This window comes from Loxodonta africana, chromosome 14, assembly GCF_030014295.1.
Source record: "Loxodonta africana isolate mLoxAfr1 chromosome 14, mLoxAfr1.hap2, whole genome shotgun sequence".
Classification (NCBI taxonomy): domain Eukaryota; kingdom Metazoa; phylum Chordata; class Mammalia; order Proboscidea; family Elephantidae; genus Loxodonta; species Loxodonta africana.
The window spans coordinates 61,661,525-61,669,658 of record NC_087355.1 but is presented as its reverse complement, the minus strand read 5'-3'; the positions used below and the strand labels follow the sequence as shown (position 1 = coordinate 61,669,658).

The 8,134-nt window shown below is 36.4% G+C and overlaps 1 pseudogene; it reads right to left on the bottom strand.

Moving 5' to 3' along the window:
* Positions 1 to 3,035: 3,035 nt before the first annotated feature.
* LOC100657625 (aldehyde dehydrogenase 1A1-like) lies at positions 3,036 to 4,782 on the bottom strand (annotated as a pseudogene).
* Positions 4,783 to 8,134: the final 3,352 nt, after the last annotated feature.

Here is an 8,134-nt window from a genome sequence, read left to right as displayed (position 1 = left end):
TCGAATCCAGAAACACATTAAAACCATTAAGTATGGTGGTAAATAAGATTTATTTGGATTGTGGATATTTTTATGTTTCCTTGAGTTTTTCTGTATAAATACAACCAGTATTATAAGCCTCACATACAGAAAGTTATATTTTTTCACATTTATTTTACTCTCCCAGTTGACTTTCATTATCAGTGTACAGAGAGCTGCTCTTTTTTGGGGACCACTCCCTGAAGATTCTGGGAAGTCTCAGTGCTTATATGCTTCAAATATGGTCATTCCAGCCCCAAACATCCATCCAAGAATGAAAGAGTCTGGATAAACCGAGTATTATGAAGACTTCTCACTGCTAATCAGTGAATGTTGACACCAATTTGCATGCTGTGCTCTAGGGCCTTTTTTTCAGGCCTGGTCATCATCTCACACTCGTTCTATCTTCTCTGTGGAGACTCTGTAGGGGCACTGTTAAGGACTGAATTGTGTCCCCCCAAATATGTGTTGAATCCCTGGCTCTTGTACCTGTGGATGTGATCCTGTTTGGAAATAGGCTTTTTCATTTGTTTTGTTAATGAAGCCATCCCAGTGTAGGGTGGATCCTAAACCTAATCACTTCTAAGTTATGGAAAGACGAAAACAGAAACAGAGGTGCACACATGAGAGAGACATATGCCATATGAGGATCGTCTACAAGCCAAGGAACGCCTGGGGTTACCGAAAGGGAGGAGTCAACACAGCCAAGATCCTGATGTGGACTTTTAGCCTCCAGAACTGTGAGAAAATAAATTTCTGTACTTTAAAGCCACCCACTTGTGATTTTTGTGTTACAGCAGCACGAAGAAACTCTTTCTGTCCTTATCTGAGAGAAAAACTTAGAACCACCATTTCCATTAACTTTCTTTAACATTCAGAGCACCTGGTGGAATTTCAGCCATTTTGTCCCTGAAGGTGCTGAATTTCTTCAAAGTGATCTTCCTCACACCAGTGAAGAGTTTTGTGCAGCATTTATTAGACGGTGGGAGTCTTAATTGAGTTCCAATATTTTCTATTAGGTTTTCCTTGCTCCCTGCACAACCTTCTTGGCCTATGAAGAAAATGGGTGACTGCACATCTATTCATGAAAAATAAAGAGGAAACTTTGAGTAATTCTTCCCTGCAAAAATAAGGCCTGTTCAAAGGCAATCTAAAGGCTCGATACTGTGTATTTTAAGTAATTACCTTAACAAACGCTATGTTACTAAATTAAATTTATACTGTTCAGTCTTATTAATTGCTTATTTTCACTGCATTTGTGTAATTGCTAATTGGAAGGACAGGAGCATCTAAAAATCGCAATCTGCATTGCCAAATTGCCTACAGTCTCCAGGCGTGTATTTCACTTTGTATTTGGCAACAATGAGAATTTTTGTTTATCTTTTCAAGTTTGCTAGATTAAAAACAAATTGCATCTCACTGTTTACAAGGAGAAAGTGATCACAATCAATCAGAATGACCTTATTTAAAAAGAGCATAGAATTAAGGGGAAAAAAGGCATAGAAATAAGTACCTACAGTTGCTTCACTCTTTCCAGGTTAGTAGTAATTAGTTTTGCTTTCAGAAGAAAAGTATACATTTCTGAAGTCTCATGATTATGATACACACTGATTTAAAAAAAAAAAAAAACTAAAAGTGGTAGAATAAAAATGCAATTTGCATATGATTTTCAGTGAAACAATATAAAGATTTGTATATCTTTAAAATAATCATCAAAAGTTTAATATTAGATGGTCTATTTTGGCTCAAAATGAATTCTACCACAATTACAGCATGTCGTAGATGCTAAAGTGTATCATGATTATACAGTACAATTTTCAAGGTACAAATGTTACTTTAGATACCAGACAACAGAATTCCAATAGTTCTATCTCCAATTTCATAATCTTTCATTAATTTTTATTTATTCTCATGTGATTGTGCCCAAAAGTAGGATCTTGCAAACATAAAAATACCAACTACAATATTTAATATTTATCCTAAGAGAGACAGAGAGCTAAATTTGCATATATTTTCTCAGTAATTAATGCACTAATTATACATTTTCCCCTTTTAAAAAAAATACATTTTTCTCTTTGCACTCCTTGTAACTTACAGTTATTTTTTGTTGTTGTTGCTAATTTACAGTTTTTTTTTTTAATTTTTGTCCTTCTTTCTATGCCAGTAAAGTCTCCTTCTCTCACTTCCTTATGTAGTAAAACATTTTCTATCCTCTATCACATTTGTTTTTTCTTTTTCACTGAGGTATAATTAAATACAGTGAAATGCATAGAGCTGAAATGTGGTGTTTTATGAATTTTGACAAATGTGTACACTCATGTAATCCAGATCACAAAATATAGAAATTTATATCACTGTAGAAAATTGCCTTATTCTCCCTCAAAAGCTCTTCTTTGATTACAATCTCAATAGATTTAGTTTTTTCCCCCCACTTAAGAGCTTAATATACATGGAATTATACAGCATATATTATTTTGCTCTTTTTTCATTCAACGTGTTCTTGAGATTCATCAATGTTATTTCATGCATCAATAGCTTGGTACTTTTTATTGTTCGGTAATAGTCCATCTGTGGATCCATTCTCTTTTGAGGGACATTTGGGTTGTTTCCAGTTTTGGGCCGACACAAATAAAGCTATGAACATTTTCATACATATTTTTTTGTGGATATACATTTTTATTTCCTTTGGGTAGCCTTAGGAGTAAAATTGTTGGGTTAGAGGTTAGATGAATGTTTTATTTACCTATTTTTAATTTTTTCATCACATAAGGCATTTATTGAGATTTGTATTCAGATTATAGCTAAGTATTTCAGACATCACTTCTTTTGACTGACATCACATTCTAGGAAACATTTCAAGAGACACCAATGATTTCACAACTATTGGGAGCCAAGCACCTCTACTCGATGGTTAGCATGTATGTTAAGGATTTCAAATAATTGTTAAGGGGAAGAAGCTAAATGAGAACTGGTCCTCCTCTATAAAATGACTATCCTGGACAAGCAGCTACAAAGAAAAAAGCTATTATGACTATTACAGAGCTAGAGAGATCTTTCATCTAGATCTGTCCTATTTATTTAGAATAGGAATTGGGGTCATATATCAGAAGGCAAAAGATTCCTTCAGAATAAGGTATATGTCAAGTTTTCTACGTGTGGTATTAATGCTAAAGTGATTTACTTATTTTAAAAAGTCAAGAAAAGAACAGTTTTGGACGTAAAACCCATTGTATTAGTGACTGTAGGAGATGCTTAGCAATTGAAGTTTCAACTCTCGTTTTCTTTATGAATTTTTCTGGGAAGTTTTCCTCGCCACTGTCTTGACTTCTGTATATTCTGAAAGCAATATTCTCCCAGTTCTTGTCCATTTCCAGACATATTGAATCCCCTAAAGGGGCACTGGGCAGATACCATGCTATAGTAATTCACCCACACTGTCCCAGCCTGCACCACAGAGGAAACAGTCACAGCTTTATCAGTGCCCTTGGTAAAGCTTCCCACTGATAACCCATAGAGAGTGTTGTTTGCTTGCTGTTTTGATCACATCATCTAAAAATTTAAATTTCATGATTTGCTGGACAGTTGCAAACATCTCCTCTTTGGCAATATGCATCTCATCTCTAACATTAGAGAAAACTGTGGGCTGAATAATACAACCTTTATTCCCGGACAGGTTTCCTCCACATTCCAGTTTGGACCCTTCTTTCTTTCTACTCTCAGTGAGGTCAAGTGCTTTATCATATTGTCCCTCATCAACCTGAAGGCCTTGATTTACTCCTGGGGTCAGGGGATTTCCGAGAACATACTTCTTAGGCCACTGAATACTCCTTTGAACAAACTCATTGTAAATTGATTCTTCCCAAAAGCCTGGATACAGCTATACAACACTGACCCTGGTGGTAAAATAATCCCTGGCGTGCAAATGCAACTGCATAGTCCAAGTCACCATCAGCAAACACAATGCAGGGGGTCTTTCCACCCAGCTCAAGGGTCACCCTCTTCAGATTGCTTTTCTCAACAGCTTCTTTGAGCATTTTGCCAACCTCCATTGATCCTGTGAATGTCACTTTTTTGATGTCCATGTGGGAAGAAATGGCTGCTCCTGTGGTGGCCTATAACCAGGCACAATATTCACTACTCTTGGAGGAAACCCTGCCTCTTTTATTAAAGATGCAACATGAAGAGCCGTGAGAGGAGTTTGCGTCGCTGGTTTGACAATCATAGTATTTCCACAAAGGGCAGGCCCTATCTTCCACATGAGCATAACCAACAGGAAATTCCAAGGAATGATTTGGCCACATATACCAATAGGCTTATGTCTTGTATAAGTAAAAAAGTTTTCATCAATCGGTATTGTTTGGCCCTGAATCTTTTCAGCTCAGCCCACGTGGTAGCGTGAGGTTTTTATGCACCCTCCAAAGCCCATCAAATCTAAATTGCCAAATAATTTTCCACCATTCATTGACATGCCAGCAGCAGGTGATTCCTTTCAATTAAATCAGCCAACATGTGTATTAATTGTCTCCTGCCTAAGGCATCCATAGTACCCCATGGAGAGCCAATCTGAAAAGCTTGTCTTGCGGCCTTCACTGCTTTGTCAACATCTTGCTTATCTCCTGCTTCTACCTCACAGAGTTTCCTCTTGGTTGCTGGGTTGAAGACTGGAATTTTCTTGTGCCTTTCATTATTTATGAAGATCTTAGTGTATTGATTCTTCAAGTTGGCAAGTAGGACAGGTAAATCTGGCATGCCTCAGGATGACATTTCGGGTTCACTTCCTGGAATACAGGCGACAGGCTCAGTGATTTGTTCTGATGTGAATGCTTATTTTTATAAGAAACTGGTGTCCAAAGTGGATGCATCATTTTATAGTCCCACTGGAAATACATGAGAGTTTATATTGTTCTTCAGACTTCATGAAATTTGATGTTTTTGATAATTTTAAATATTAACTATTCTAGTAGGTGTGAGGTGGTAAATTATTGTGGTTTTATTTTTCATTTCCTTGATGACTAATGTTGTTGAGCTCTGCCTCATGTAGTAACTGGTCTTTCACATATCTTCTTTAGTGTCTCCTTCATTTTTAATAAATTGTTGGAAATTTTTTATTGAGTTGTAAGAGTTTTGTATAAATTCAGATGCAAGTCCTTTGTCAGAAAATGAATATTGAAAATGCCATCTGCAGAATATGAATATGTACAAAACTCTTACAACACAATTAAAAAAAAATTTTTACCATGTGCTGTCAGTTTGTCATACTGTGGTGGCTTGCACATTGCTGTGATACTGGAAGCTTTGCCATCAATATTTCAAAGTATGACCTTGAGTGTTTCCCACCTGAATTTAAAGGCCATCTCAAAAATAGATTTAACACATAAAACACTAATGACTGAAGCCCAGACAAGTTGTGGGATGACATAAAGGACATCATACATAAAGAAAGCAAGAAGTCATTAAAAAGATAGGAAAGAAAGAAAAGACCAAAAAAGATCCCAGAAGAAACTGTGATAGTTGCTCTTGAATGTGGAGTAGCTAAATCAAAAGGAAGAAGTGATGAAGTAAAAGAACTGAACAGAAGATTTCAAAGGCCAGCTACAGAAGACAAACTTTTACAAGAAAATGTGCAAAGACTTGGATATAGAAAACCAAAAGGGAAGAAACACTTGGCATTTCTCAAGCTGAAAGAACTGAAGAAAAAATTCAAGCCTCTATCTGCAATATTGAAGGATTCTACGGGGAAAATAATAAATGATGTAAGAAACTTCAAAAGAAGATGGAAGGGATAAACAGAGTCACTGTACCAAAAAGAATTGGTCGACGTTCAAACATTTCAGGAGGTAGCATATGGTCAAGAACTGATGGCAGTGATGGAAGAAGTCCAAGATGCACTGACAGCATTGGTGAAAAACAAGCTTCAGGAATTGACATAATACCAGTAGAGATGTTTCAACAAATGGATGCAGCACTGGATGTGTTCACTCGTCTATGCCAAGAAATTTGAAAGACAGCTACCTGGCCAATCAGCTTGAAGAGATCTATATTTGTGCCTATTCTCAAGAAAGGTGATCCAACAGAATGTGGAAATTATCAAACAATATCATTAATACCATATGCAATTAAAATTTTGCTGAAGATCATTCAAAAGCCTTTGCAGCAGTACATCAACAGGGAACAGCCAAAAGTTCAAGCCAGATTCAGAAGAGGATGTGGAATAATGGATATCTTTGTTGACGTCAGATAGATCGTGGTTGAAAGCAGAGAATACAAGAGATATGTTTACCTGTGTTTTATTGACTATGCAAAAGCTTCCAACTATGTGGATCATAACAAATTATGGATAACATTGTAAAGAATGGGAATTCTAGAACACTTGTTTCATGAGGTACATAAACAAAGAGACAGTCGTTCTAACAGAACAAGGCAATATTCCATGGTTTAAAATCAGGAAAGGTGTGTGTCAGCTTTGTATCCTTTCACCATACTATTCAATCTGTATACTGAGCAAATAACCAGAGAAGCTGGACTATATGAAGAAGAATGTGGCATCAGGAATGGAGGAAAACTCATTAACAACCTGCAATATGCAGATGACACAACCTTGCTTGCTAAAAGTGAAGAGGACTTGAAGCACTTACTGATTAAATATGGAATACACCTCAACACAAAGAAAACAAAAATCCTGACTACTGGACCAATAAGCAATATCATGAATGGAAAAAAGATTGAAGTTGTCAAGGATTTCATTTTGCTTGGATCCACAATCAACACCCATGGAAGCAGCAGTCAAGAAATCAAATGACATATTGCATTGGGCAAATCTGCTGCAAAAGACATCTTTCAAGTGTTAAAAAGCAAAGATGTCAGTTTGAGAGCTATGGTGCACCTGACCCAAGCCATGGTGTTTTCAGTTGCCTCTTAACTGATTTCCTAAGGAAGATTTCCTTCATAAGGAAGACTGAAAAAGAATTCATGCTTTTGAATTGTGGTGTCTTGGAGGAAGTACAACCAAGAGGCTCCTTAGAAGCAAGGATGGCAAGACTTAGTTTGATGTACTTTGGACATGTTATCAGGAGAGACCAGTTTCTGAGAAAGGACAACATGCTTGATAAAGTAGAGCATCAGCGAAAAAGAGGAAGACCCTCAAGGAGATGGAGAGATACAGTGGCTGCAACAATGGGCTCAAGCATGACGACAATTGTGAGGGTGGTACAGGACTTGGCGCTGTTTCCTTCTGTTGTACATAGGGCCTCTATGAGTCGGAAATGACCTGACAGCGCTTAACAACAGTAAATATAATATTTTTAAGTTTAATTTATTATTTTCTTATCATCATTTCTAGAGTCTTATGAAATATTGGCCTACATCAAGGTTGCAAAGATAGTCTTTGTTTTTATAGAAGTTTTCTAACTTTTACATTTGTGTATTAGAAAATCCATCTCATTTTTTTTCCAATGTGGCTTTTATTCCAGCATCACATTTTTATCATCAAACTTTATTTTTAGAGTGCTTTTATGGTTACAGGAAATTGTATATAAAGTACAGAAAGCTCTCATATACCTCCTTCCCCCATGATGCGCTTCACATAATTTTCCCCTATTACTATTATTTTTCATTGATGTAGTACAATTTTCACAACTGATGAACCATTATTGATGCAGTGTGATTAACTAAAGTCCATAGTTTATATTAGGGTGCACTCTTGGTATTGTACAGTTCCATGGGTTTGGACAAATGCGTGATACCATGACCATCCACCATTATATTATCATACAGAATGATTTCACTGCTCTCACAATGCCTTGTGCTCCACTTACTCATTCCTTCCCCTACCACACAGCCCTTGACAACCACTGATTTTTTTTTTTTTTTTTTTTTACTGTCTCTATAGTTTTGCCTTTTCCAGGATGTTATATAGTTGGAATCGTACAGTATGTAACCTTTTCAGATTGGCTTCTTTCACTTAGCAATATGCATTTAATGTCCTTTTGTGGTTGATAGTTCATTTTTTCTTATAACCGAATATTTCATTGTACAGATGTGCCATAGTTTGTTTATCCTTTAACTTCTTGGAGGACCTCTTAGTCACTTCCAACTTTTGGCAGTTATGAATAAAACT